Raw genomic sequence first — 27,105 nt, 5'->3', positions numbered from 1 at the left:
TTACCCCATTTACATGTGTAATTAGTTATGCGATTACTCAATAAACGCGTCTACATGATTATGTTTATTAATCGTTGTATGCTCCACGGACAAAACTTGCACCATCATCCTTCTGCAACAGTGTCGCCGTGTCTTCCTGTATCGGCCCTACTGCTGTATGTTTCATTCAATCAACACATTGAATCCTACTGAGAAAGCCGAGTAAACGCACTCAATGATAGGCTACATCTGCTACTGCTATTACTATCCCAACTATAATTTCAGCTGTTAAGACTATAATATTCTTTTTATGACTAGCTAGCCTAGGCCTACTTCTTCTTCTGTTCAACAGTTCAGCTTTAAGCTTCTCCCGCATTGTAGGCTATTTAAGCTCTTAGCTTTGTTAAGATGATGCGGTTCAGCTTCCACACTGCCTCTTTTGTGTGACTCACACATTTTTGAAATTCATTTCAGCTTTCAGCTTGCGGGTATTTTCTCATTTCTCAATTTTATACTTTTTAAAATATTAAGGTTTTTGTGCAAATTATTCTCCCTTTAAAAGTAATGGTAAATCCTTTCAAATCATTGTTGGAATGCTGCTCCAGCCCCTTTCAAAAATACCTTTCGGTTGCTTTGAAGCTTCAGCTTATAACTTTCTACTAAATTTTCACTATTTTCAGCTTTTTTAGCATGGTCAGCTATCCCCAATCAGGTTTTCAGCATTCTCACTGGTGTTTCGCAGGAACAGCCTTTTCTAGTTGTGAGAATGCTGTTAAGCATTCTCACTATTGCTTTTCAACTTCTCAGTTCTTCCGCCGTTTTTTGGCCTTTAACTCGTTCTGCATACTTTAACCGATTCCTACAACTTTTGTATCAAAACGTTCAGCTCCTTCAGGAGATGATGCCTATGACTTTTGGTATTTCTCACTTTTATACTTTTTAAGACATTAACTTTTTTGTGCAAATTATTCTCCCATTAAAAGTAATGGTAAATCCTTTCAAATCATTAAAAAGCTTCCTCCTCTTTCAAACGTAACTACTTCAGCTTACTTTCAGCTAGAGACACCATTCAACCTTTAAAATGTTCACAAGACATTCAGCTATTCCCAAATGATTCAGCTTTTTCAAATGTTCAGCCAATTTTGAATTATGACAGTTTGAAATACATTAAAATGTTTGCTCCTTCTTGATTTTTATGAATGAGCAGCAAGCAGAGTAACACACTGCTTGCTGCTCTTTTTCTGATATTCAACTAATTTGTCAAACAAATTCCTCTAACGTTCATATAGTTTAACTTACAGAAACAATTTATACCTTAAAATGTAGGAAAAATTGTCCTCTTTCATCCAATGTAACTACTAAAGAGCTCACATTTACAGATTTTCAGCTATGAGCCTTGAAATGAGAGCAGCCTTTCAAATTCTCTCACTAACTTCAATGGAGAGGTGAGTAAAATCAGTCAGAGAAAGCAAGAAGGAACAAGATGTTGAAACTGCCGATAGAGTCGTATTTCTGACCGCACAGACATATAAAGGACATCTCTGGTTTCGGCAGAGTCTTGGGTCTCGGAAAATATCCTTATATTTTGGATTGGACGTATAGTTTTGCGTCTAGGTCAACTTGTTTGAGGTGTGGATGCTAGGTAAATGTTCGTTTTTCTCTCTGCCTAGCTCGTTAGCTATCACAGCTGCGCCATCACCGTGGCAACCAAACAAACAAGCACCAGGAAAGCAAAAGGAACACGTTTTTGAAACTGCAGGTAGAGTCGTATTTCTGACTGCACAGATATATAAAGAATATCTCTGGTTTCGGCAGAGTCTTGGGTCTCGGAAAATATCCTTATATTTTGGATTGGACGTACAGTTTTGCGTCTAGGTTATCTTGTTTGAGGTGTGGATTATAGCTACATTTCTCTTATTCTCTGCCCTCAGCGCATTAGCAATCATAGCTGCACCATCACCGTAACGACAGACACGCACCACTCAGTCTCTCACACAGGTGATTGGTACGTTTACTTGACCATGAGAAACACGATTACTAGCAATTGTCGGTTTATGCCAATAATACGATTACTCCGTTTACATGTGTAATTAGTTATGCGATTACTCAATAAACACGTCTACATGATTCTTTTTTATTAATCGTTGTATGCTCCACGGACAAAACTTGCACCATCATCCTTCTGCAACAAAGTGTCGCCGTGTCTTCCTGTATCGGCCCTACTGCTGTATGTTTCATTCCATCAACACATTGAATCCAACTAAGAAAGCCGAGTAAACGCATAGGCTACATCTGCTACTGCTAATACTATCCCAACTATAATTTAATCTGTTAAAACGATAATATTCTTGTTATGACTAGCTAGCCTACTTCTTCTTCTGTTTAACAGTTCAGCTTTCAGCTTCTCCCACATTGTAGGCTATTTTAGCTCTTAGCTTTGTTAAGATGATGCAGTTCAGCTTCCACACTGCCTCTTTTGTGTGACTCACACATTTTTGAAATTCATTTCAGCTTGCGGGTATTTTCTCATTTCTCACTTTTATACTTTTTAAAATATTAAGGTTTTTGTGCAAATTATTCTCCCTTTAAAAGTAATGGTAAATCCTTTCAAATCATTGTTGGAATGCTGCTCCAGTCCCTTTCAAAAATACCTTTCGGTTGCTTTGAAGCTTCAGCTTATAACTTTCTACAAAATTTTCACTATTTTCAGCTTTTTTAGCATGGTCAGCTATCCCCATTCAGGTTTTCAGCATTCTCACTGCTGTTTCGCAGGAACAGCCGTTTCTAGTTATTACTTATTTTTGCCCCCCTAAATCTCAGTCAATATTTGGCCTACATAGACAACCTAGGTGTCAAAAGTTTCGTCTTGGTAGCAATTGAGTTGCTTGTATTTTTATTTACGTTCTGTTGCATGGTTTAGGCTCAAGTTAAGTTTTTGTGGCGAAAAGTGAAGCTAACGGTGGCTAATTTGCTAGCCACAATCACTGACGTTACTAACGTCACGAAAACACGCGTGACTACCTGTAGCAGAACATTCGTTTCGCATCTGTTAACTTGGGGGATAGCTAGGCTAACTATAGCTTTACTGCAAGGCAGCTGCAGAAACGCCACAAGTAAAGAGGCGAGGGTGATAACTATTTACTCATTTTACTTTGTGATGTGAAACACAATTGTGAAATGTAATGTACAAAATTAGCTGATATTATTAAGGACGTAGGCCCACATCTACTTTCGGAAACAGTAGTCTATTTCTATTTCACTGAAGCATTAGCATCATAGACATGTATGTATGTCTATGATTAGCATTACATTAGCCTCTGTTGCCCGGGCAACACATACTACAGTGGTCTATGATGCATCTGTTTTCAATCGTTAAAATAAACATTCCTCACAAATACATTTTCGTTGTAGGATTTATTATGACATTACAAGTAAACGATTTGTTGGTGAAATTATCATTACCTGTGGTTTCAAACCAGTGTTGCTCACTGCAACGCTGTAGCCTACGCGAGACACAAAAACATCTACACAGCTGTTTAGGAAGTCAAACGGCGACAGAACATGTTCGGCACTCCCCTTACTTAAATCAAAAGTCTTTCAATAGGTGAAACTATCTGACTACTAACCTGAACTTCATTGCCACAGCCTAAACTTCATGAAAATAATTAATTTCAGCCTAAACCATACAACGGAACGTTGAATCGAATTCAACCAACGCAATCGCTACCAAGACGAACACAGCAGTACTGTAGTCTAGTACTGTACTGTAGTAGTAGAATTTACGGGGCAGCTTCTACACACAGGGCTATATCGCATTTTGCGTTGTTACTGACAATGATCGCTACCAGTGAGCTTTTTATGAATGAGCGATTTTCCACTACATAAATGTCAAGCTTATTTACGTTTTTGGGGGCATATTTTCAGTTAGCAGATGGTACTGTTTGAATCGCGATTCCATCTTCTACTGCCGGTAACGTCGTAGAATAATCTTCAAAGGGGGTTCTTTATTAATGAATGAATGCAATATGAGTAGGCTAAATGCCTGAAAATATCACGAGAAGGGAAAACTTAAAAGGACGTTTAAGTCATAGAGATTAGGTCAATTTTTACACCGGTCTGCCAAATGTATTCGTTTTGATTCAGCTATGAGGCTGCCTCTTGCAGGGGAAATAAGAAGACATCATATTTCATTCTACACTTCACTCGTATTTTGAGTTGTAAATGAGCAGCAAAAAAAAATGCTTTTAAATCTATGTAATCTTTATAAATAATAAGTATGCATTTTTATATAAAATACAGAAATATCAGTTGTAAAAATGTCATTAAAAAACGGACCCCTGTGCAACCGACGCAAGCACACCCTACAATTTCCCCAGAAATTGTACCCTCTCTAGTTCTATTTGGTACAACCTTCAAAACCCTTCTCCTCATGAACCATAGATCCAATCGACTTGACATTTGTTACAGATTTGTAGAATACATGTCTTTCTATAGGGTCAAATTGAATAAAGGATGCACTACAAAATGGCTGAAAGAAGTGTATTTATGTAAATGTACACATTGCCACAATATCTTTGTGTTAATAAATCAAATATAATTTTGACGGTTTTTCAAACGTTAGTGCCTTCAAGTTGACATCATTCTGAAGTACCATACGCAATTTTACCTTGATATGTTAATATATGATTGAATTATTCAATTGAATGGCTCCACAGCGCACGCGCACACTCATCCTGCCCCTTGACACACGAGCGATCTTGGCGAGACACACACACAGGCTTTCTGGAAATTGTGTGCTGACCAAGACCCCACCCTCGGTTTTTAGCTCCTGTTTCATTTTGCTTGCAATCGCAGCTCGCCATTCCGAATATAAATTCATTTTCGGCGGCCATTGTTGTTTTCAACTGGAGTCGCCTGATAGCCGTGTTGGAGGCAGCCACGTTCGGTAAGTCCTATTTTTACACATGTTAAGATAGAATCAATGATTGGGTTTGTGAAAGTACACTACTCTTGAATTATGGTGAAGGTTTGAGCACTTTTAAACCTTTAGATCGTGAGTTTGAAGTGACGGAAAACCGAACTTGAAAAGTAGCTAGCTTTTCCCCTTTGTGTTTATAATTAGTGAATCATTTTGCATCTTGGCGAATTCTTCACCCAAAAGGTTGAGGAGGGCAGCCTTTCGGAGACAAAGCTATTCCCTACAGACCTGTAGGCTCAGAATTTTGATTTGGGTCGTGAAAGTCTTTGTAATTGGAGTGAGTTCGGACGCCAGGGAGCCCGCTTAGTATGGTGGCCGACACGTGCAAACGCGCTGCAAATTAAGAAAACACATGCAAATAGACAAAACAAAAGCAAATTAAGAAAACATCTTCATTAATTTGACAACACATGTGCAGCATTCAGCAAACGCGCTGCAAATACACACAACACAACCAAATACATAAACGTGCTGCAAATACATAAACGCGTTGCAAAAACGAAAGCACTGCATCCAGTTTTCACAACGGAAGTTCTCTAGGGGGAGCGCTTAGTGGAACAGCTTGATTTTCGGCCCCACGGAGCGAGAGAGAGAGAGCATATGAGAAGTTTGGACCAGCATCGAAGTAAAGAGGAGACATAAAAAGGTTAGTATTCATTTTTACTAGTGCTGTCAAACGATTAAAATATTTAATCGCGATTAATTGCATTAATGTCATAGTTAACTCGCGATTAATCGCACATTTTTAACTATTGTAAATGTCCCTTGATTTCTTTTTGTCCCATTATTTTTTCTAATTTTAATGCTCTTATCAACATTGAAAAGTGGATCGGATTGCTTGGTGTAAATGTTTTTTTTAAATTGAAAACAGCATTGCAATTGCCTGGCTTTCACAAGGGGGCGGAGAATTCGCATCAGCTGTGTGCTTGGCCATCAAGTGGTATTTCAGACTGGACGTGCTGCGATGATAGCTCAGTTCACAACGACAAAACACACAGATCACTTTGGTCTTGTCAATGGAACCATTTGTCAACTTTTTAAAAGTAAACTTTCCATTCACAATCTTATTGGCATCCATTTCGGCGTCTCGCGCTCACCATCCACTCAAAACGTAACGTTAGCCTACTACCAGAGAATGTCTAATATGTCTAAACAGGCTCTGCTACTACTCTTTAGCCGGCTCGCAAGCCCAAACAAGTGTGTGCAGCGTGCCTGTTGTTTTGTTTCCGGTCTAGCTAGGTCCGGTGTGGTGTTGTAGTTTTTCTAACGTCAGTACTTGTTGCAACCGTTACAACAGCATGTGAAAAAAACTACAACGTTTTTTAGTCCAAAAAGAACATTAATCTCGCGATAAAGAAATTGACGCCGTTAAAATGGGTTTGCGTTAACGCCGTTAATAACGCGTTAAACTGACAGCACTAATTTTTACATGTGGCCTTCCTCTTTTAAAGTTTTTCAAAAGAGCAACTTCGATTTTGAACAAACTTCTCATATGTTCTCTCTCTCTCTCTCTCTCTCTCTCGCTCCGTGGGGCCAAAAATAAAGCTGTTCCATTTAGCGCTCCCCCAGAGGCCTGGAGAACTTCCTTTGTGAAAACTGGATGCAGCGTTTTTGGCTTGCGTGCTTTCATTTTTGCAGCGCGTTTATGTACTGCAGCGTTTTTGGTTTGCGTGCTTTCGTTTTTGCAACGCGTTTATGTTTTTGAAGCGCGTTTTATGTATTTGGTTGTGTTGTGTGTATTTGCAGCGCGTTTGCTGAATGCCGCGCATATGTTGTAAAATTAATGAAGATGTTTTCTTAATTTGCTTGTGTTTTGTTTATTTGCATGTGTTTTCTTAATTTGCAGCGCGTTTGCACATGTCGGCCACCGTAGCTTAGGCTTAGGCGGCAGCCATGTTTTGGTTGCATCATGTTCACCATTTTATTTACAGTTTGGTAAATTCTACCCCCGAAAAGGGCAGGGCAGCCTCGAGAGATGTGGGAATTGTGCTTTTAGCCAGATGGTCCTATTATTTTTGTGTGTGGAAAACTTGGTTCGCTCACTGGCAGTGACTGTATTTCACTCAATTCTACTCCAAAAACGTCAGGAAGGACTGCTTTTTTAGACAAGAGTCTGCTGAAGATAGCCAGTATCTAGGATTTTTCAAAGCAATCCTGTTTCCTTCATCCTTTTCCTTCACCTGAGAAAGAGACCTACGTTAGCCAGGCTAGTTTCACTCGGTCATCCTATTTAAAGGTCTCTGGCAGTCAGAATCACTGATTACAGGCAAAGGTCGAGCTGGTCTTTGGTCAGATGTGTATATTGACAAGTTTAGAGCACTCAACAGAGTGCAACAGAGGATGCTGAGAGCAACACAGACCCCTTGCTGGACTTCCCCCTCTCTAGCTGGACAGCTTCTCTTCAGCCCTGACCCCAAGACCGCTTCATCCAGCTGGCCTGCTCTGCCTGCACGCGCTCCAGAGACAGTCACCCCACAGACTACTATGTCTACTGGCTCTGCAGATTGCTTTTTTGAGGACATTGATGAAAAAGGACAAACTAACATTTTCTACCTTGATGAAAGTCTAAATGTTTAATCCTTTGCATGTCCCAGCAGGCCAAGCTGCTGACTTTGAGTGTCTGAAGTGATGAAACCAGTTCAAGTGATAGACTTTTGACCTGAATCCAATGATTATTCATCTGAATAAAAAACACTCAAGAGAATTACTGCTTCTTGGATGATTTGTGCTCCACATCAGTACATTTCACACAGTTGCCTTTGTTTGCATGGGATTCATGGAATTGCTAGTTTCTGCTCCACCATTTCCACCGTAGTGTAATAATAAATATAATTTAGGACAGCAATTAAATTTGTGTCATCCTTTCCCATTACACACATTTATTCAATGTTCGGAAACTCAACCAATTATTGTAATTGTACCATACTGTTAATATTGAACAGACATCAGTGTTTACTTGGAAAGATTACTGTATATTTCCACTTTTGAATTGTATTTCCATCGTAAGTTTGGTCTTTAACTTCATTTGGAAGTGGTATTAAAAGGTCGTAAAAAGTCTTACATTTAACTTGTTTATACCTGTAAACACCCTGTGAAGCCCCCACCCCCCACTCCAGAGAAAGTTGGTGACAGAGGTGCAGACTTTAAGTTAAACATAGTCATGCCTTAAGAGTAGAGTAAAAAATAGAGACTAAATGTGTAAATGGATGTTGAAACTCAGTTCTCTGAGTTGGTGCATGTCAGTTTAGTCCTTCTTTAGTCATTATTCCTCCCCTTCAATAATACCAATTGGTATTGTATTTCATACTGTTGGAAAGCCTGATTAGTCACCTTTACAACGACGTACAACTTGTAAGGATCGTACATTCGTCAAATGAGCAACACAGCTAACCGTGTGGGTAGTGGGCCAAAAAAAATCCCAAAATCCCCTGCAATATTCTGTTGTTTGTATCAAGTTTCAAATGCAAAAACAAAATATTCAAAAGCAAAAAAAGTTTCTAATGCAAAAATAATTAAACAAAAATAAAGTGCATAAAGTGTTGCACGCCACTACAAAATATTTGATTGCAAAATATTTTTTTTGCTTTGAAGCCTCGATTTGTGTTGCAGATTTTTTTGTTTTTTGATTGCAAAGAAAAAAGCTGTGAAATCGGCTAACAGAGGATTCAACAGAGGTTTTGGTGTTTAGTTACACTTTCAGGATATCTATTTGGCCTCATCACACCATACTGTGATGGCTAGTGACTGTATTGTAGCATGTTATTCAATTGAGGACCAGTGCCCAGACAAATCCAAGTAAACTGTCTATCATAAGGCTCTCAAGTTAGGGATGGGCGTGGTTAATCGAATATTCGGATACCCTAAAGTAAGTTAGTTTTTTTAATGAAAAACCGTTGTGTTGTGAATTCTAATAGCTGTGACATTATAAATTATGAAAACATAATAAAAAAAGGTAGGCTACGTGACCCTGCGTTCTGCTGCGAGTCTCCTTTCATTTCATTTGGCTCTACAAGAAGCTTAGTGTCCTTGCTAAGCAGTACCTCAGTTCCTGCAGAGTCTTTTCTACGCCGGCCTGCTCGTAAATCGACTCCGTACTCGCCTCTCCCCTGAGCATGTTTATATGCTCATTTTCCTGAATAAAAATGCGTAGGGCTAATGCAGTTGTGGCTCTTTTTTTTTTTTTACCAGTAGCCATGTAGCGTAATCGGCTATTTATTGTTGCATTGTGTGGTGGCGCACCGTATCCTATTGGATTCCGGTTCCAAGTTAATATGGCATCTTATATGGCAGCTGATTCAGGACTACTAACCATCCTCATCCTCCTCGACCTGAGTGCAGCCTTTGATGCCATCTGTCTAGGGCTGTCCCCACTCAGTCGACTAGTCAATTTTCTGGTCGATATGCTCTTGGTCGACTAAGATTTTTTAGTCGAGCTGCTGTATGGCAGTGTGAGATCTGATTCCCGCTTGTGTCATCATTGCTGAATTAACGAAATGTTCTACAGAAATTGTAGATTATATTATTTAAGACAAATAAGGGCAACTCTAAAAATATATAATTTAAAAGAAAAGGTGTTACTGTTTTCCCTTTTGTTAATCTGCGCTTTGTTTTGTTTTGGTATTTTGCACACGGCACAAGCACAATTGGCTGCCGAACTATAAACTCTGCCATAGCCTACTTTGTCGGTGTTATTAGTCAAAATGGCAAAGAAATCTGTGGTATGGCAGCATTTCATTAAAGTACAAATACAAAGTACCGGGTGACTCGAAAAACGTTGAATGCAAACTACGGTTTATTTTTCATAGTTCGACGTCGAACATGATGTAGCCTACCACCTGAAAAACGTAAGTTGGCCTAGCCCTACTTCGCTCATGCTAACGCGCTGGGTTGAAAAATGAATATGCCTATTATAAGAATCACATCCAAATTGAATGACATCATCTTCTCCGGCCAAAACAACAAAATCTTTCTCTGTTGCACCGTTCCGCACTCGTAGTTTGTACGAGTAGTACATTGTAAGAGATACATTCGGTTACAACAGGACTGGTGATACGAGTCTTATTATTAGTAGGCTATTAGCGGCTGAATCTGGAATGTCCAGCAGCCATTGAGTCAGATCGGGAAAACATTTTTTTAAGCGTTTCAAATTTCGATTAGTCGATTTTCAGACGTTTTAGTCGAGTCTTGGTCGACCAAAGAAAATCTTAGTCGGGGACAGCCCTACATCTGTCACACCACCCTCCTCCTCCACAGGCTATCTTCCATCGGCATCACCCACACTCTCACTTCTCTATGCAAGAAAAACCCTGAAGACTCAGCGTTTTCAAGTTCATTGTCTTAAGTTAATAAATTGATCTTTCATTTGTTTACTTTATTTAACCCTTATTTAATCTAATAGCTTGACAGTCACAATTATTGCCAGAATGTGTGGTGGTTCATGTGTTTACTGTATGCTTTGTGTCATGTCAGGCTAATTACATAACGGAACCGCATTAATAAAAATAGATTATCTGGATATTCAAAAATCTTTTCGGATACTACTCGAATAGTGAAATCATTTCAAATCCCCATCCCTACCTCAGGTTCACCTTTGGAATGTCAGACATCTTACTGACCCCTCATTTGAACCTCATGTTACGGACGTACAAAACTCTTCATGTTACATATGAGTTAGTTTAGGCCCAAAGTGGTTTTATGATGTGAGTTATCGTCTATATGTGTCTGTGAAAGTGTGTGTGCTGCTGATGTGCTCATAATGGACCTCCCACTCTCTAAAACCACTATGAGGGAAGACATCCAGGGTAGTAGGAGTATGGTCTAATGTTCTCAGAAATGTATCGCATTCAGCACACTCAACCTTCAGACTAGTCTGGCAGGTGCTACCCAGAGACAAAGTGGCCCTGCTGTAGGTGGCAGTAAAAAGGTTATCATGGTTAATATGATGGACCTCACTTATTTTATCAAAGATTTAGAGACGCTGTTCTCAAGAAACCTGTTCATTCCACAGCTCATGTCTCAGACAGCCTATACTGAGTAACTGAGCTTCTAGTAAAAAATCTAGCTTTTGGTGTGTTTGCTCAGACCGTCAAAGTGCCTACTCCCCTGCCAGACTGACTGGGCTGAGCACACAAATTTGTGTGTGTGGATAAACAAAATGTATTACCCATGCCATGAACCAGTAGATTATCATCTTTAAAATGGAACTTCAAAAAACAGCTGATTCAAGGCCACGGTTAATTTATTAGAGTCTGATTTCTTGTCCGATCCTGTTAACCCAGTGGTAAATTGATTGCGGGTACCATTCTGGTGTATAACCACTGGGCCCCTGACAGACTTATGAGGGGCCCTTTTTAAAGGGAGGATATATTACCATGGCATTTGTATTTGGCATATCAATTAAGGTTTCCAATATTTTCCAGCTCTCTTGTGGAAGGATCACTTACATTGTCATTTGCGTACATTGCAGAGCATAAATTACAATAGCGCATCAATCAATTTGGTTTGCTCTGGAGGTAGACTGTAGCAAAGAGCAATTGAATCGCTTGGCCAAGTCTTTACGATACAAGAGGTGGGGGAACAAGTTTTGACTGGAGCTGCACATCTTTCCCAGTGTAGAATCTAGAAGTGCATGCCCTTTACTGGTTTGCTAATGTTCAGACTGGCACAAGCTGCGTTGATCTCAAACTGCCCGAAACACATGATCTTAGTGGAGCTAATCCCATAAAATTATTTGTTTGATCAAAGAGAAAAAACACAGTCATACACAACCCTGTCACATTATGTTATCCTGAAACTCTACACCCAGCAGAGCGTAAACATTCCCACGGGAAGTGTGACACTCTGACTGGACATTCTGAGCCTGTCTGGTAAACAGGACTGAATGCTAACCTCTGACCCATTGCAGACATGAGGCTGGTTGGCAAGTGCCCGTCATTGCTTTGTTTACCGGACGAAAAAAAGATACACAGAAACTCGTCCTTTTACAGCCACTCCTTGTGCCACGATTCACACAACCAACAACAAAAAGGTCAAGGAGCATGGAGAAGATAGAGAAAAATACTGATTCCAAAGCTCTCATGGAGATTCTCCACAGATAATATGAAAAAGTGGGTCAGCTGTGTAGAAGCGTCAAGAACAATCTCAACAGTTTGTAGATCGTCTGGGAACTCGGGTGAGAGAAAAATGACGGCAGTGTTGAAGGTAATTGGAAAATGGAAATGTGCATCATGAAAGAGGATTGTGCATCTCTTTCATGATGCACAATTCTAGGACCCCACATATCCTGTGCTGCTAAGGGCTATGTGACACTGCTAAGACAGAAAAAGCAGCCAGAGAAACACATGCCACCCCTAAACTAGAGTTTAGTGGTTTTCATAATGGGTCTCATTACACTGTTAGAAGCATTCCTGACATGCCACAGCAAATATACAGACAACTAAAATATCAATGTTTATTATCAACTCTGTGCTGTATTTGGGTAAATTAACAATAGAGCCACTCCCCTTCTTGTCAAACTACATTAGACACATGGTTCAATGGGACCTTGTTAATACAAATGTATATTAGCAAGGAACAAAATTACAGATTTTTAAGCAGGTTTTTATCAATTCAAGTAATAACACATAACTTGGCAGTGCTATGTGGGAACGGAAGGTTACCACCATCTTACTCAAATCTTTTCATCTAAAATCTTTTTCTATAAACATACATGGGGGATTTTATTATGAAGCTAAAAGTATGTAAAAAGGTCACAAAAAAGGAAATTTTCCTTGTTCTGCTCTCTGTTCCTTGATTGAAGGGTAAGATACCATTATGAAACATGAGGATGAGGATGCTATCACGCTTTGTCTTGTGTATGCACCACATTACATTGAATAAAAGACTCCCTCTCAGATCATTCAAGAGATGAAGCATATTAACGTGAAACAGCCTTTTAACTTAATCACTGGAAGTTCATCAATCAAGTAGACAAATGGCCTTGAATTGTGGCATTAGGCAGAAACTTAAACCACTTTCTGAAGAGGGCCCCCGCATGTCTACATAAACTAAGGCCTGTAGTGATCTACGACTCTCATCAGAAAAACAACACCACGTCGTTAGAAGACCTATCAATCACAAACCTCTTTCATGCACAATTATTTTCTGGCAGTCACAGTCCCCGTCTGACTGTACATCACTGCATCACTGTCAAATGTTGTTTCTGCCACAGAGCACTTCCTCTGAATACACTGCCTGCTGTACGGAGACAGACGTGCACAGCAGATATGTGCAATGGAAAACATTTTTTACTTTTTTGACAATAAGTCAAGAACTAAAGGCAGCTCCTTTTAAGGCTTGTCATGTTTTGAAAGAAACTACCAAGTTCTCCTCGTTGTATTTATGGTAATAGGAAACCAGCTGTATTGAGCTGAAAAAGTGGCATCGCTGTCCAACCAGGGTGTACTTTCTTGTACTTGTAGAAACATGATTGCTATCTCACCTCTGCACAAACAGAACTGTATGTTCTCATGGAAGATTACTCAAAAAGAGTAGCCTAGTCCTAAAGATAAGCAAACACCCCTTTTCTAAAACCAAGCTGGTTGTCTGGAAAACAAGCATGTCCAACATAGTTTAGTGTGGTCAAGCACAAATTATAAATGCATTTCTTTGTCCGCTGTAATTGTCACAAACTCTAGACATGATGACAGGTTGAGAGTGAGTTTTTGTCTGTTTTGAAAGATATCTAGAAAAGCACAGTTTGGGGAATTTCATGTGTTAGACAGAGCGGTTATGGTTGTAGTGAAAATCAGTAATCTATTGGTATACTACCATCTGTACAAATTGCTTGACTTTATTTTAATATATATCATGTCCTCTCACTCCTTGAGGTTAATGGTCCGTGTGCTGCGTGCCTTTGGCCAAATCTGTAAAGCCGTGTTCATTGATCACTGATGCACATTTTGGGGTTTGTGTGTGTGTGTGTGTGTGGGGGGGGGGACTTCCCAAGGCTAGGTCTAGAGCCTAGAAAAAACAAGGGCAAATGCATCATTTAGAAATCACACAGGACTGATTCTTGGACTAAAAAAGGGAACATGCATCAGGAGGCGAAGAAAGAAAAAGCCTGCTCTTGGGGTTAGGGGTTGTGAGAGGAGGATGTGTGTGGGATTCAGGATATCCAGGACATTTAAAGATCTATTCAGATATGTTGATTCCTTCTGCAGAGTTTAGGTGTCAAAGCTTGGATGCCGCTGGGAGAGGCCACTGGCAAACAACTCCACCCTTCCCATCCCCTGCCTGATTCCAAAGTGTTTCTGACCGGCCTGTGTTCAACTGCAAAGTCAAATTGGGAGACATCGCAGGATGGCTTTTGGCACTCAAGATCCAAGATAATGGTAATAGAAACACAATGACTATTAGTGGATTTGAATTCCAACCAATGTGGATGGGCCACTATACAAATATGCTCAGAGCCTGGGGGAGTGTAATCCATTCTCAAATAATCCTGATTTCTTCAGGGTTATAGACAGGAACAATAGCAGTGTTTTCCTTTTATATCCAAAGCTTTTGTCTGGAATATACTGACCCCTTTCATTTCATTCAAAGACCCCAAAAATTGCACATTATTTGTTTTGCAGTTATGCTACAGCAATGTGAGGCCAAAAGGGACAATACAGAATCATTCATATGAAATACTTTATTTGTACCCAAAGTCTCTTGAGGAATCAAGTACAGTCCAGCCTATTGTCAATAACAAGAAGACATACAGTTCCCTTAACACAGTGACGTTGAAATTACACAAAGCTATATTATCCCAGATGATCTAGACATTTTATGCATTACTCCTTTCTTGGAAACACTGCATGCTCCTCATTGCAATATAGTAATGCCTTTATCCACTTCAAAACAATCACATTGCCTGAGGCGTATCAGGCTGCTCGATGTGTTTGGTGGCAAGCTTTAATGCTTTCATGACCAGTGGTCATGAGGGCAGAAGGGCCAGCTGTTCATTGCATGTACTAAGCGGCCACCTTTCTTTACGCTTTTCATTAAGAGAGGGCATAAAAAAAAAAACGGAAATCACTATGTCTGTACAGTGAATTCCCCAGCAGAAATTTCAATAACAACATTACCTTGTTCACGTATCTGTGCACGTAGGCTAATTAGAAGTGCTGGATTTCACCCATAGCTGAAAGGGACTTTATCACAAGCATCTCTGCAATGTCTCAGTCAGTGAACATCACACAACTCTCTGGTCATAGTGATGACATCATATGAAATACAACTGCAGCTGAAAAACAGAGACATTGCTTTCTTTCATAATTCATGAGGTGTCATCACTTATACATGTTATGGACTAATTTATGGATCAGTCCTCTGTGAATATTTAAGTGTCTCCCTGCTGCAGATAATTAGGCCTACAAAATACTGCTTAATAGGTAGATGTTTGATGATGTGCTATCACATTTGATGTTGTGAAATGCGCAATCAGCTTGGTTCATTGTTTATTGCTCTCTTGTTGGAGCTTTTGATTGGTGGTGTATTTCCGCACACCAAATGATGCTTTATGTAAACACGGTGAAGTACAACAGCTTACAATAATAGTTTCACTTTCAATTCAGATAAAAAAATATTCCCGACATATTAAAGAAGAGCCTTTACTTTGAAAGAGTTGCTAGGATAATAGGAAAGATGTAATAAAAGTACCCCAGAAGAGGATACAGAGAGCCTGTAAGAAGTCAAGAACAGATGCTGGCATAAAAATCATCATAATCAGCAAACCCACCCACTAGCATTTATAATACGGGTGGTTGAAATCAAGCATTCTGATTGGTTGAGAGTGAGTCACGGGGTGTGCTTTATTGAGCATAAAGTACTGTACGGTGTACAGGTGTTTACAGTACGCCTGTTTACATTTGCCTTAAAATGGAGCGTTCCATATTAGTGCGCACTCAAAATAACGGTTACATTTTTGGTTGTCATTGGTAATTTTCGTTGTCACTTGGTTGTCGTTGTCATTTTGTTGTAATTTCAAGATTAACAGTAAGCAAACATGTTTCATGTTAACTTCGATCTTTTGGGGGGAAGAACTTTTTATGAGTGGTTAGCCGAAGATGAGAGAGCAAGAGTGAGCAAGAGTGGTCGAAAGCGATGTCATCAGAGACGAAGGGGACATGAGAAACGTTTTCCATGGATGCACAATTAGTGGAAATATCCAAATCAATATAAGCAAACCGTAACATGTTTAGACCTAATGTTTAAAATAAATATTATTTTATTGAAAGTGTCCCATTGTCATTGTTGTTATTTTAAAGGCAGCTTTTATGAAATGAGCAAAGTCAATTGCGAGATCTAGCTAGCTAGCTAGGCTAACAAACGTGAACTTCACAATGCTGTTTGTCCGTTGCATAGCAACAGCCACTGTTTACAGGGACTATTTTCTCTCGGCTACTGAAATGCGATACACAATGTTTGTTGTCTATAACTATTTTGTGCTGAAAGGCAGCTTACTATTTATTTACTATTTATAATTTCGCTGGCAACCGTATTATAAAAGCAATAAGGTACTCGAGGTACTCGTGTTCCAGGGTTTGCCGGCCCTCCGCTGCGCGTCGGGCCTAACAACACCCTTGAACACGTACTTTATTGGCGATAAAGTACTGCCTCTCGTACCGTATTGCTTAAATATTCCACAGAGCATAGAATCCCCAGTATAATTATCACTCCCACGCCCCCCCCCCCCCCCCAATATATCCACTGTGGAATGTTGTGGACAAAATGGGCATACCTAACTATTGCACATAAACATGAGGTCTAGCCTACATGAGGTCCAGTGATGCCGGTAACGCGTTACTATTTCCAAACCAGTAATCAGATTAAAGTTACTTGTCCAAGTCACTGTGCGTTACTATTTTGTCATTAATAGTAAAATATATATTTGATTTCTTCTTGCGTCTCTGGGAGTTAAGTCATGTAGACTATGCGACAATTAAGTCCCGTTTTCAGCATGAGGTTCACGTGTATAGACCTACCACGCAGCGACACAAACAATAGAGGAGAGAGAAAGATGCACATTTTCGAGTTGGAAATACAATCACTATTTTGAGTATTTGTCAGCTAAAGATGGAAATATCAAGGTTCGTTGTACACTCTGTGCTGGTGGCGACAAAGTGCTATCAAACTACAAAAACATGACGTCAAATTTGAAGAAACATGAATAAAGTGTGTGTTGGCAAAACCGGTTGTCATTTTTATGTTGAGGCAGCTGCTGAATGTAACTAATAAAGTAACTTGTAATCTAACTTAGTTACTTTTAAAATCAAGTAATCTGTTAAGTAACTAAGTTACTTTTTAAAGGACTAATCAGTAATCAGATTACTTTTTCAAAGTAACTGTGACAACACTGATGAGGTCTAGAAGGAAAAATGTGCCTGAAGACACCGCTCCCTTTGCAAGAACAAGTCCGCTACAGTGTGCGTACCCACAAGCTCTCCAGTACTGCATTCTGAGCATGCTTCCCCTGCTTGACCTGCATCACTTAAGAAACCAAGGTCCCTGTGTGTTGTCAGATCACTTTGTGTCCCTTCGCAATTGTTCTTAAGCAGTCGGCACCTACGCCTAACATCTTGCATTGTTCCTTAATAACGAGCCAATCACATGCAATGGAAACACAATGATACCCGATGTGTTTGGTTAGGGTTAAGTACACCTCAGCATCATTACCTAAATCTTCCATGACAACATCCATATTTCTCTCCCCCAAAAAAATCATCCTCGCAACGGAGGAAAGAAATTCAACTCTTGTGAGAGGGCATCAGAGAGGACTGTTGTTCTGAGGCAAGACCTGGAGGTTAACAGACTACAATATTGCCAACAAGTGACCACAAGAGTCCATCTATATGAGCCCTATATCCTAAAAATACCTTAAAATTGGGCTGGTTCAGATTGTTATCCCTGTATCAGGGGACTGCTAACAATATCTTCAGGGATTCAGATTAAATGCCAAAACAGCCAATGCTTAGTCCTACATACTTTTCTAAATTTAAAATACTTCCTCAACTGACCAAATGGTAATTATATTGACCCTAACCTTGCATGAAAAAATGAAAGGCAATTTTTCCTAAAAACTTCCTTTCCTTCCAACAGAAGTCAGACAGAAGACCAAGGTAAATTAAATAAGAACAATGGGGAAAGACACTGACTCAAATCACATGTAATAGGCGCTCTATACCAGCAGTCCTAAAAATAAATACATTGCTTTGCTATTTTTGGTAGTATTTTTGGTTTTGGTTTCACTGAGAATGTGTGCGTGTTTGTTCTGCATATGGCTCAAGGTTAAGGACAAAGAGATGCGCCCCTCGTCTGTTTGGCTCTTGTGTGGTTTCTATTGGTACGCGTTTATTGAGAAGAAAAACCTTTTATTATTTTAGAGTTGATCCAACAAGCCTGGTGTGTGCTGGCTATCACTAGACTATGCTCTTGTTACGTTAAGTATCGCCTTTGTTAAAACAAACTGAGCCAGAATTACTACGATTAAAGGTTGTCTTAAAAATATTTAACATAACGCGAGGCGTTTCATTTCGCACTTAAAGAATGGGGAAAGCCCACGTGTCGTTACTTCAGAACATTTCAGAAGCAATCTAGCAGTTGATTAGAAGAGAACTAGCCAAAGCCAACTCTGGAGTTTCAGAACACGTAACTCATTCATCCCAAACGAGCAGCGGGTACCCCTGTGAAAGGAGCCCGTTCTGCTGGCTTGTCTGTTAGTCAGCGGCGATAACACCGTCTAACGTTTCTGTACGAAACGGTATCTGCGCTGCGCTACCAGGGAAAAGTGGTAATTACCGACATCTCAAACAACGGATATGTAGGCCGACATAAAACAACCACACTGAGGGAGGTAGCATTCCAACCACCCCCGCTTTCGCTCATTTTGACAAAATAAATAGCTCAACAATTATACAAGTAAAAAACGATGGATTGAACCTAAAATAAACATAGCCTACCATGAGTTTTCTCCTGTAGTCGACCCCTCTCAAATCGACCTTAGTCAAGTTTTAAAATGTTCGGCACAAATACTTCCATACCAGTCGGTTTACAGTCACTATAAAATAAAGATCTGGCATGTACGAGTAATATGGTTAATTTTCCTGTTAACGGTCCACGAGCAGAAGAACAGATTCCTGATACATGTGCGTCTTTCTTCAGTGACAGCTCGTGCACTGTCCTCTATCTCACGCTCTGTGTGTGAAATTCTGAATCAGTGAGAGGCTCTTTCTGTAGCTCGGTGATTTTCCAAGTTGAAGCCTAGACCGGCTAGATTGAAAGGGGGGGGGGGGGGGGGGGTTGTGGGCAACTAAAATGGACAGCTGCTCACAGCTTGTATGTATAAACTATACATTGGTATAATGTGAATAAAAAAAATATCATACCAAAACGTATTTGCAGGTCAGTTAGGCTAATAATTTTTTAGAACTAGCCTATTTGTGTTGACGTCTCCCAAGGTAGCCTAATAGTAAGCACAACCTTAACAATGATCAAAACGGAGATAGAACAATATATTTTTTAGTTAAATAATTCAAACCATCTTCAAATTTTACTTAGGCCTACTGTGACAACTGACAAGTAATGTAAGGTTTTGTTACAGAAGTAGCCAAATCATCGATGACCTGTCAGGGCCAGTTGTCACACCTGTCATTTTCTGTGTAGGGGCCCCACATCTCTTTTTAGAAAGTCCAGAGTGGTAGGCAAGCTCGCCTTTTATATCACAGCTCCCTGGTCTAGCTGGCACACAAACAATCAACTTGTCTGGGGAGCAACAGCAAATCTTGTTTGATGATTTATCTCCACACAGACATGGGGGAGTTAAAACAATTTAAACACTCATTTATTTTAGTCATTAAGGCTTTCAGGCACATGCATTTAGGCAATGGCCTCATTGTAATTTCATCCAGATATTCAGTTATATGAGGAAACATTGATTAATTTATTGTATCATCTCATACAAGAAAAGACTAAATGTGAATACAGTTGAATGATTTAGCAAATCCATTAACAGTAAGTAGATTTTTGCTTTTTTGGTAATCCCCACTAATCAATGAGTAGCAAGATAATATGTTACAGCTGTGGGCAGTGACCCTGCAGATAGTGCTCCATTCTTGTGGCCACAGACTCAGTCTACTGTCTGCCTGGTGTCTGCATCCAGTCATCCCAGTGTGCTGTCACTGGGTGACAACCTTTCTCACCACACAGTAGCTATGGAAACTCTACCCATATTCTGAAATATAAGATCCTGTTGTACCAATGTCTGGTAAGAGATTACGCACACAAAATAAGTTGATGTTGCACTTATATGAGACTGATTTTGTCGCAATGTAATGTGCCCTATTGTAGTTGAGCTGTTATTGTTGCACTGTAGTTAATATATTGTTATTATTGTTCATTGTGCCTGATACCTGAGATGTGGTTACTTTGAGCTGCAGCTAGTAAATACAGACTGTTCCTTGACCCTGACTAACAAAATACTGTTACAACCAGGGGCACTGCCAGGAATTTTGGGCCCAATCACAAAAAAATCTAATTGGGCCCCCTCTGCGCAGCTGTTGTCACCACAAATCTAGGACCTAACTGTCCCATCAAAAGCTTTACATGACTCTAATTAAAGGCTTGCAACTGTTTTGCTTCTTGTAGTTCAATACTAGGACTAGCACAATATTTACTGCTGGTGATTTGTAAATGCAAGTCTGCATGTGTACGTACATCATCATCATCTCTGCAGGCCCTCACAAAAGCCTCCCTGTCCCTGTCAGTCAAACCTGCTGGCCACAAACCTGGGTCAACATCCTTTTTATGACTTCTGTCTTCTTCCACCATGCATCTCTCACCCTCATCATCACTGTAACTTTTTTTCCCTTCTTCCCGTGCTTCCACACTTCTTCCTCCTTCTAGCTCTACCTGAGAGGGCCCTGGCTCTGTAGACAATGCATGTGATATATGCATATATACAGTATATATAAAAATATGCCATATACCAATAAATGACACTGACACTACAGAACATTGACCCAAATTACGTACAGTTCTGTATCACCACCACTTGATTACATACATTAGATCCAATAGTTTTTTGGTGTGTGTGTGCAAGCTTCTCAAATGAATTGCCCTTCATGATGGGAATAATCTATATCTATAGATGTCATTTAACAGCCATAATTCTTAAAAGTCATAAATCTAAATGAACGTATCAAACTGGATTATTTTAAATGTCTGTAACTTACATGCAGGCTGAAGTAAACTACTCACTGTTTCCAACTCTCCATCATCCAGTACAGACAGTAGTTCATTTTTTCATAATGATCATTATGTGAAAAAATAATTAGTTTGAATTTCTGTCATTAATAAATATTTATTTGTCTTTTTTGTTATGGTAAAAAGAGCAAGAGAGACAGAGAAATCCACACAGACTCCCTGGAATGATGCTAACTGGCATGTCGTTAACACAATGTTGCTCACCTTTTTCACTGGGACAGGGAGGAGTACAGTTATGGGGAGACGGGACAATGATTTAATAGGAATATCTTGCTAATATAAAGTTCTACTACTAACCTACAAATCTCTGCATGGATTGGCACCACTGTACCTCTCCGGTCTCCTTGCACCCTATTGCCCCGCAAGGACACTTAGATCTCAAGATGCCGGCTATCTGGTGGTTCCCAAAATAAAGAAAAAAACAGCTGGAGGTAGGGCGGTCTCATATAGAGCACCTCTTCTCTGGAACAAATTACCTGTCTCAATTAAGGAGGCTGATACTGTTTTGACATTCAAAATTAGGTTAAAAACGTTATTGTTTAGTCAATTCTACGATTGTTAAAGGTAAGTATGTGTGTATTTACTTCTATGTAAATCTGGGGTGTGTGTTTGCCTATGTGTGTATCACATGTAACTTTTAAATTGTAATTATAGCTTATATGTTCACATTGCCCCATCTGGATGTTACATCTAGATGTTACAAATAAAGTAAATCTGTTACTGTATATTGTCACTGTTATAGTTTCCGTTGCTGTATATTGTTACTGTTATTGTTTCTGTTACTTGTTGGAGGCAACGGGGGACGGGTTCTTTTCATCCTTATTCTATAAGTATAACTTATTTTAGAGTTCTTTCCCCTGGAACAGATTTCATGTTCCAACCGAGGGGAGCTGTCGCTGTCTTGGTGTGTGGGGCTGCATCAAATACCCCTTTTTTTGCTCTGTTAAATTGCTGCTCCAGTCCACACTTGACCGGTGGGGATCTCATTCTATTATGACTGTAACTGTTAGCTGCTCCTGGCATTCTCTAATCCCTGCTCTCCTCTCTCTGTCCCCCCCCCCCCCCACACACACATCCCTTGTGGTGTGGGGGGTTTGAGCTGTCAGCACCTGCCTGGTCGTCGGTCGGCCAACGCTGGACCTGGTCGCGAGTCTCCCGGTCCTGTCCTACATCTATAAAGTTGAACAACGGATTTTGGTGTTTCAAAACCCATTGACACTGTATGACTATGTTTAGCCTGTGTTCTGCTCCTCTCTCTCACCAACCGTCTCTGGAGGAGGGGATCCCTCTCTGAATTGCTCCTCCCAAGGTTTCTTCCATTTTTTCTCCTGTTGGGAGTTTTTCTGGGAGTTTTTTCTTGTCTTCCTTGGGGGTTTGGGTTGGTTGAGGGGCAGTTCTGTGGGCGTATGTGAAGCCCTCTGTGACATGCTTGCGTGTAAAAAGGGCTATACAAATACATTTGATTTGATTTAAACGTTTCCCTGTACTGATTAAATGTTGATGAAATGTAGGCTAACACTGTTCTGTATCTATTTATGTTATTTCACTATGGACATTAAGCCAACAGGTTAATACCACAGACTACTGGCTACCCACCTTTTTGGGTGAAAAACTGGGTTACAGATTGAAAACCTCTCCTTTGTCTTTCCTATTTCTCTTTTTTCTCTGACCTTTGAAAACCTAATTTATGTTTACTAGGCGACATTGTGATCACTATTTCTGGCGACTAGCGTGTCTACCATAGTCTACTGACTGCAACTAAACACCTTCAGTGATAAGTGCGCTAAGGCAGGAACAAACCATTTCATGCCCATACAGGGGGTTGGTCGGTCAATATGGATGTTTACTTTTTGGTCAATGGGGATATTTAACTTTTATTGCCAAACACAAGCAAAAACAAAGACATAATTAATTGTATTATTGTATTTGAAATGTATACATACTCAATGATGATGGTTTATATGGTATATAATATAATGTAATTTCATATTAGTTTTAACCTATTTTTTGGGGCCCCTGTCAGTCAGGGGCCCTTAGAATCGTCCTAACTTTTCCCCCCTATACGGCGCCCCTGGTTACAACTATGCACTTCTGATCCATGTTCTTCTGTTGCATTTTCTATATGCACAATTTGTATCTCGCTTTGGATAAAAACTAAATGAAAAATTCAAAATGTAATGTAATTATGGCATTGATTAAAAAAGCTCAGAAAATGTATTAAAACCCAACAGAACACCCGATTTAAACACATTTATCCCATGGTCTGGGTGAATACTCGATTTTGATTGGCTGCAGGGTTGTCCATTATTTACATTTAGTCATTTAGCAGACGCTCTTATCCAGAGCGACTTACAGTAAGTACAGGGACATTCCCCCGAGGCAAGTAGGGTGAAGTGCCTTGCCCAAGGACACAACATCAGTTGGCATGACCGGGAATCGAAAGTGAGACAGACCAGATAAATCATGGGGGTAAACTGATCCACTTACTTTTTCCACTTTAAAACTACCATAACAACACATGTTGTAATAATTAAAATCCTGACAGCTAGATTGACAACCACACATTCCAAAACTAATATCGGACTAGTAACAGAATCATGGGGATTGGTCAATTAAGCACATTTATTTAAACACTTGAAAGTAACTCAGAACAAAATCATATACAAAATAATATAATTCAAAATGTTTTAATTAACATTCAAATAACAGATAGAACCAGTTAGATTAGAACACAGTCATGGGACCATAATCAGAACCAGCTAGAACAGTCTGGGACTCAGAACACAGGACTAGACCTGTAGCTCTTCCCAGTGATGTTGCCTCTGGAGTTTGGACAGAGAGATGGCGACGTGCTAGGAAGCTGCCAAACCACTCTACTCCTAAAGAGTAGAGTATTCATTATTATAAGATTTAGCTTTGTGGCAAGATCAGTTGGCCTAAGTTAACCTACAGAATCATGTGATCTATTGCATACACTAGCCTACCTGCACATTGTTCCTCTGTCCAATTGGCAGGGACAAGGATATTGTTTTTCTCTGCGTATTCAAATGCCAGTTCACGGCACTTAACTGGAGCAAGGCCATGGAACTGGTCAGCTAGTTGTTTCAAGTGTTTGGCAAGCTCCTCCTCCATCTCATCTGTGAATAATTCTCTTTGCCTCAGCTACTGCACCCCAGGCTACTGATTTTACTTGCCCTTTCTCTTTTTTCTTTATGAATCTTTTCAGGGTTGTCTTGTCAATATTTCTATCCCTTCCAACTTAAGGACTTGTTTCCTTGCATGACCTCAGCGGCTGCACTCTCCATCTCTGCAAGGGGTGTTTGGCCCCAGGTTGTCTTCCTGGTGTAGTTTCTTGCCAAGATGGCTTGACATTAAAAATAAAACATATGTAATGTAATATTACACTAAAATATGATTAAGACAAAATGTAACTTGTGCTTTGTGGTGTCTCACTTTACCCCATAGCATTTGTCTCACTTTACCCCACAGCCACTATTTTAGAAAAAACAACATCTCTTAGCAATTCAGGCTAATCTTCAGCTTGCATCAATCACATGTTGCATCATTATATGTTGGAAGTTCATCGACATGTATGATATAAGTTTTTCTACCTGAATCAATTTGTTTTGACACAACAGTTGATTAAGTTCACAGCAAGAAAATTTACTTTTACATACAAAAACACATACTTACCACAGCACCAGCACCAACTTCACCTTCATGGCAAGGGGGGAATGGGAGGGGCTTGAAAACATAATGGTCACATGACCACAAATGTGTTCCGTTGCCTAGATACATGGGGTGTCTCACATTACCCAATGTCTCACATTAACCCGCTCTCCCCTACTAAGTAGTTCCAGTAAAACTGTCTTTTCACCGTTTTAAATTAATGCGCTGGCTACATAGTGTGAGTCTGTGTCTAAAATGAGTAACCATAGCAACAGGGACACAGTCAAAGCCTCTGTTTACAATTTATTGAAACACTAGACTAACAAGCTAACATCTAATTCCAACATTGAGTGACTTCATTTCTTTTAACCTATTTGTGGAATATACATTTTCTGAACTGTAAATATAAAATACAGTATGTTTAACAACAAGGCTAGCTATATTTGTTGTTAAACATACAGTACATTTTATATTTAATGTTGGGACAAATTTGACAGATGACAAATTTGAAGCATTCATCTCACATCCCATATGCTATTCAACTCGCTACTTCAGGTTGCGGCCCATTGTACACAAATGCATGGCCGGTAATTTATTTGTGAAAATCTTAATATTGATTTGGGGACAGTGACATTGCTGGTTAGCTAGCTAGTCTTCTTGTTAAACATGCTGTCAAATTATATTTACTGTTTGTCAACTATATACAATGTTATTGCCTTTGAATCTTCCTCTTACCTTTTCTGTAACCTGAAAGTATCCACTTTATAAGCGCAGCTAATTCAGGCAGGGCAATCGGGCAGCGCGCATCATCCGCTAATTACCACACCTGTGTTAGCCACCAAAAGCCCATTGGGCCACGTCCGATAAGGCGGCATTAAAAGGCCGCAAGGATACGCACACACACACTCAGCCCTTTTGTTGTATGATCATGTTGCTGCCGATGTTGTTCGTGTTCCTGCGTTGTCGGTTGTTGCTTCGAGTGTGGGTCCACAAGTATAGGCTACCATCACGGATGTGTGATTTCGGACCTTTCGGACCTGAATGTTTCAAAAGACAAAACAGACTATTCCAGCTATATGCGCTACGAGTGTTATGCTAGGTACTTGCCCAGAAGGGACTAAAGCTAGCTAGCTAGCTACGGTTACGGATAACTCATGCTGTGGGAGCGTAGGGCTATTCGGACTCACGCATCTAAGTTATGCCGAGTGTGGCAATGCAAATTGTTGCGAGTGTAATTGACGTGTAATGGGCCGTCAGAGTGCCCCTACGTTGTTGGCTAGTAGTGGGTCGATGCTAACGTGTGGGTACTGTTGAATCATCGCATGAAGGGACGTCTGCCTGCTTTACATGCTTGAACTCGTTCAATATTATCAGTGTTATTATGACTGCGTATACATTCAGTCATTTAGCAGACGCTTCATTCAAGTAATATTTCGATTCGCAGCGAGTAGCCTACAATAGTCAATCAGTTACGACTAACCAACGAGTGCAACAGTCCCTCTTGGTGTCATCTTGTTCTGGAGGAAACGGACTAAACTCGAGCATTCACATCTCAAGCAGACAGCTATTTCTCAGCCTGCCTGCAGGTCAACGACCCCTGGTCCGTGCTTTCTGCTGTATGCCTCTCTGTGGCACCTAATCGGTGTCGGTGGGGCGGCAGCTGTGGCTTACTCTCCGTGGAGTTGGTGTTCGGCTGCAGCAGCGGCCCACGCACATCGACAAGCTGTCGGTGGCTCCGTGTTGGATCCTGGTAATGAGCACCAGTCGGCATCGTGCACCTGCTGGACGATTTGGTATTGGATGTCCGCCCGCACTGCATCCCGGTGTTCGGACCCGTTCGATCGCATGGACATTTCGCTGTCCTTTGAGTAGACCGTAGGCCCGTTCACCTGAGTTTCTCGGCTTTTGCTGATAGCGTTTCATGCGGGCGTCGTGAGAGCCGCTTCGGGCGCCGCTTCTATGGCTGTGCATGACCTGCTTTCGTTGCGGGGCCCGGGGGCACCTACTTCCGCTATGCATCATGCCCCAGGGTTCGTGTCTTGTCTGTTGGAATTCTCGACGCGTGGCTAATCTTCGGGATAGTGTAGACGACGGTTGCGGTCGGATCTGCGTTTCTGAGTAGGCTGTGCGGCCGTTGGAACGGTATCTTCTATCACGATTCCGCTCCCTGGGGTTTATCGCGGTCTCCGGATATA

At 40.4% G+C, this 27,105-nt stretch overlaps 1 protein-coding gene across 3 annotated transcripts in view; it reads right to left on the bottom strand.

Annotated features, from left to right (window-relative positions):
• The window catches only part of LOC134031211 (carbohydrate sulfotransferase 15-like), a 69,496-nt gene extending 50,305 nt beyond the window's left edge, over positions 1-19,191 (bottom strand). For all 3 annotated transcript variants that reach the window (XM_062474757.1, XM_062474756.1, XM_062474758.1), the window contains exon 1: positions 18,940-19,191. The gene's annotated coding sequence lies outside the window, so the exon portion shown is untranslated. The remainder of the gene's footprint in view (positions 1-18,939) is intronic.
• Between the last annotated feature and the right edge of the window lie 7,914 nt (positions 19,192-27,105).

The sequence above is a fragment of the Osmerus eperlanus genome, chromosome 12, assembly GCF_963692335.1.
Source record: "Osmerus eperlanus chromosome 12, fOsmEpe2.1, whole genome shotgun sequence".
NCBI classification, from domain to species: Eukaryota; Metazoa; Chordata; class Actinopteri; order Osmeriformes; family Osmeridae; genus Osmerus; species Osmerus eperlanus.
Note: the sequence above shows the minus strand (reverse complement) of the source record. Positions and strands in the feature narration are given on the sequence as shown.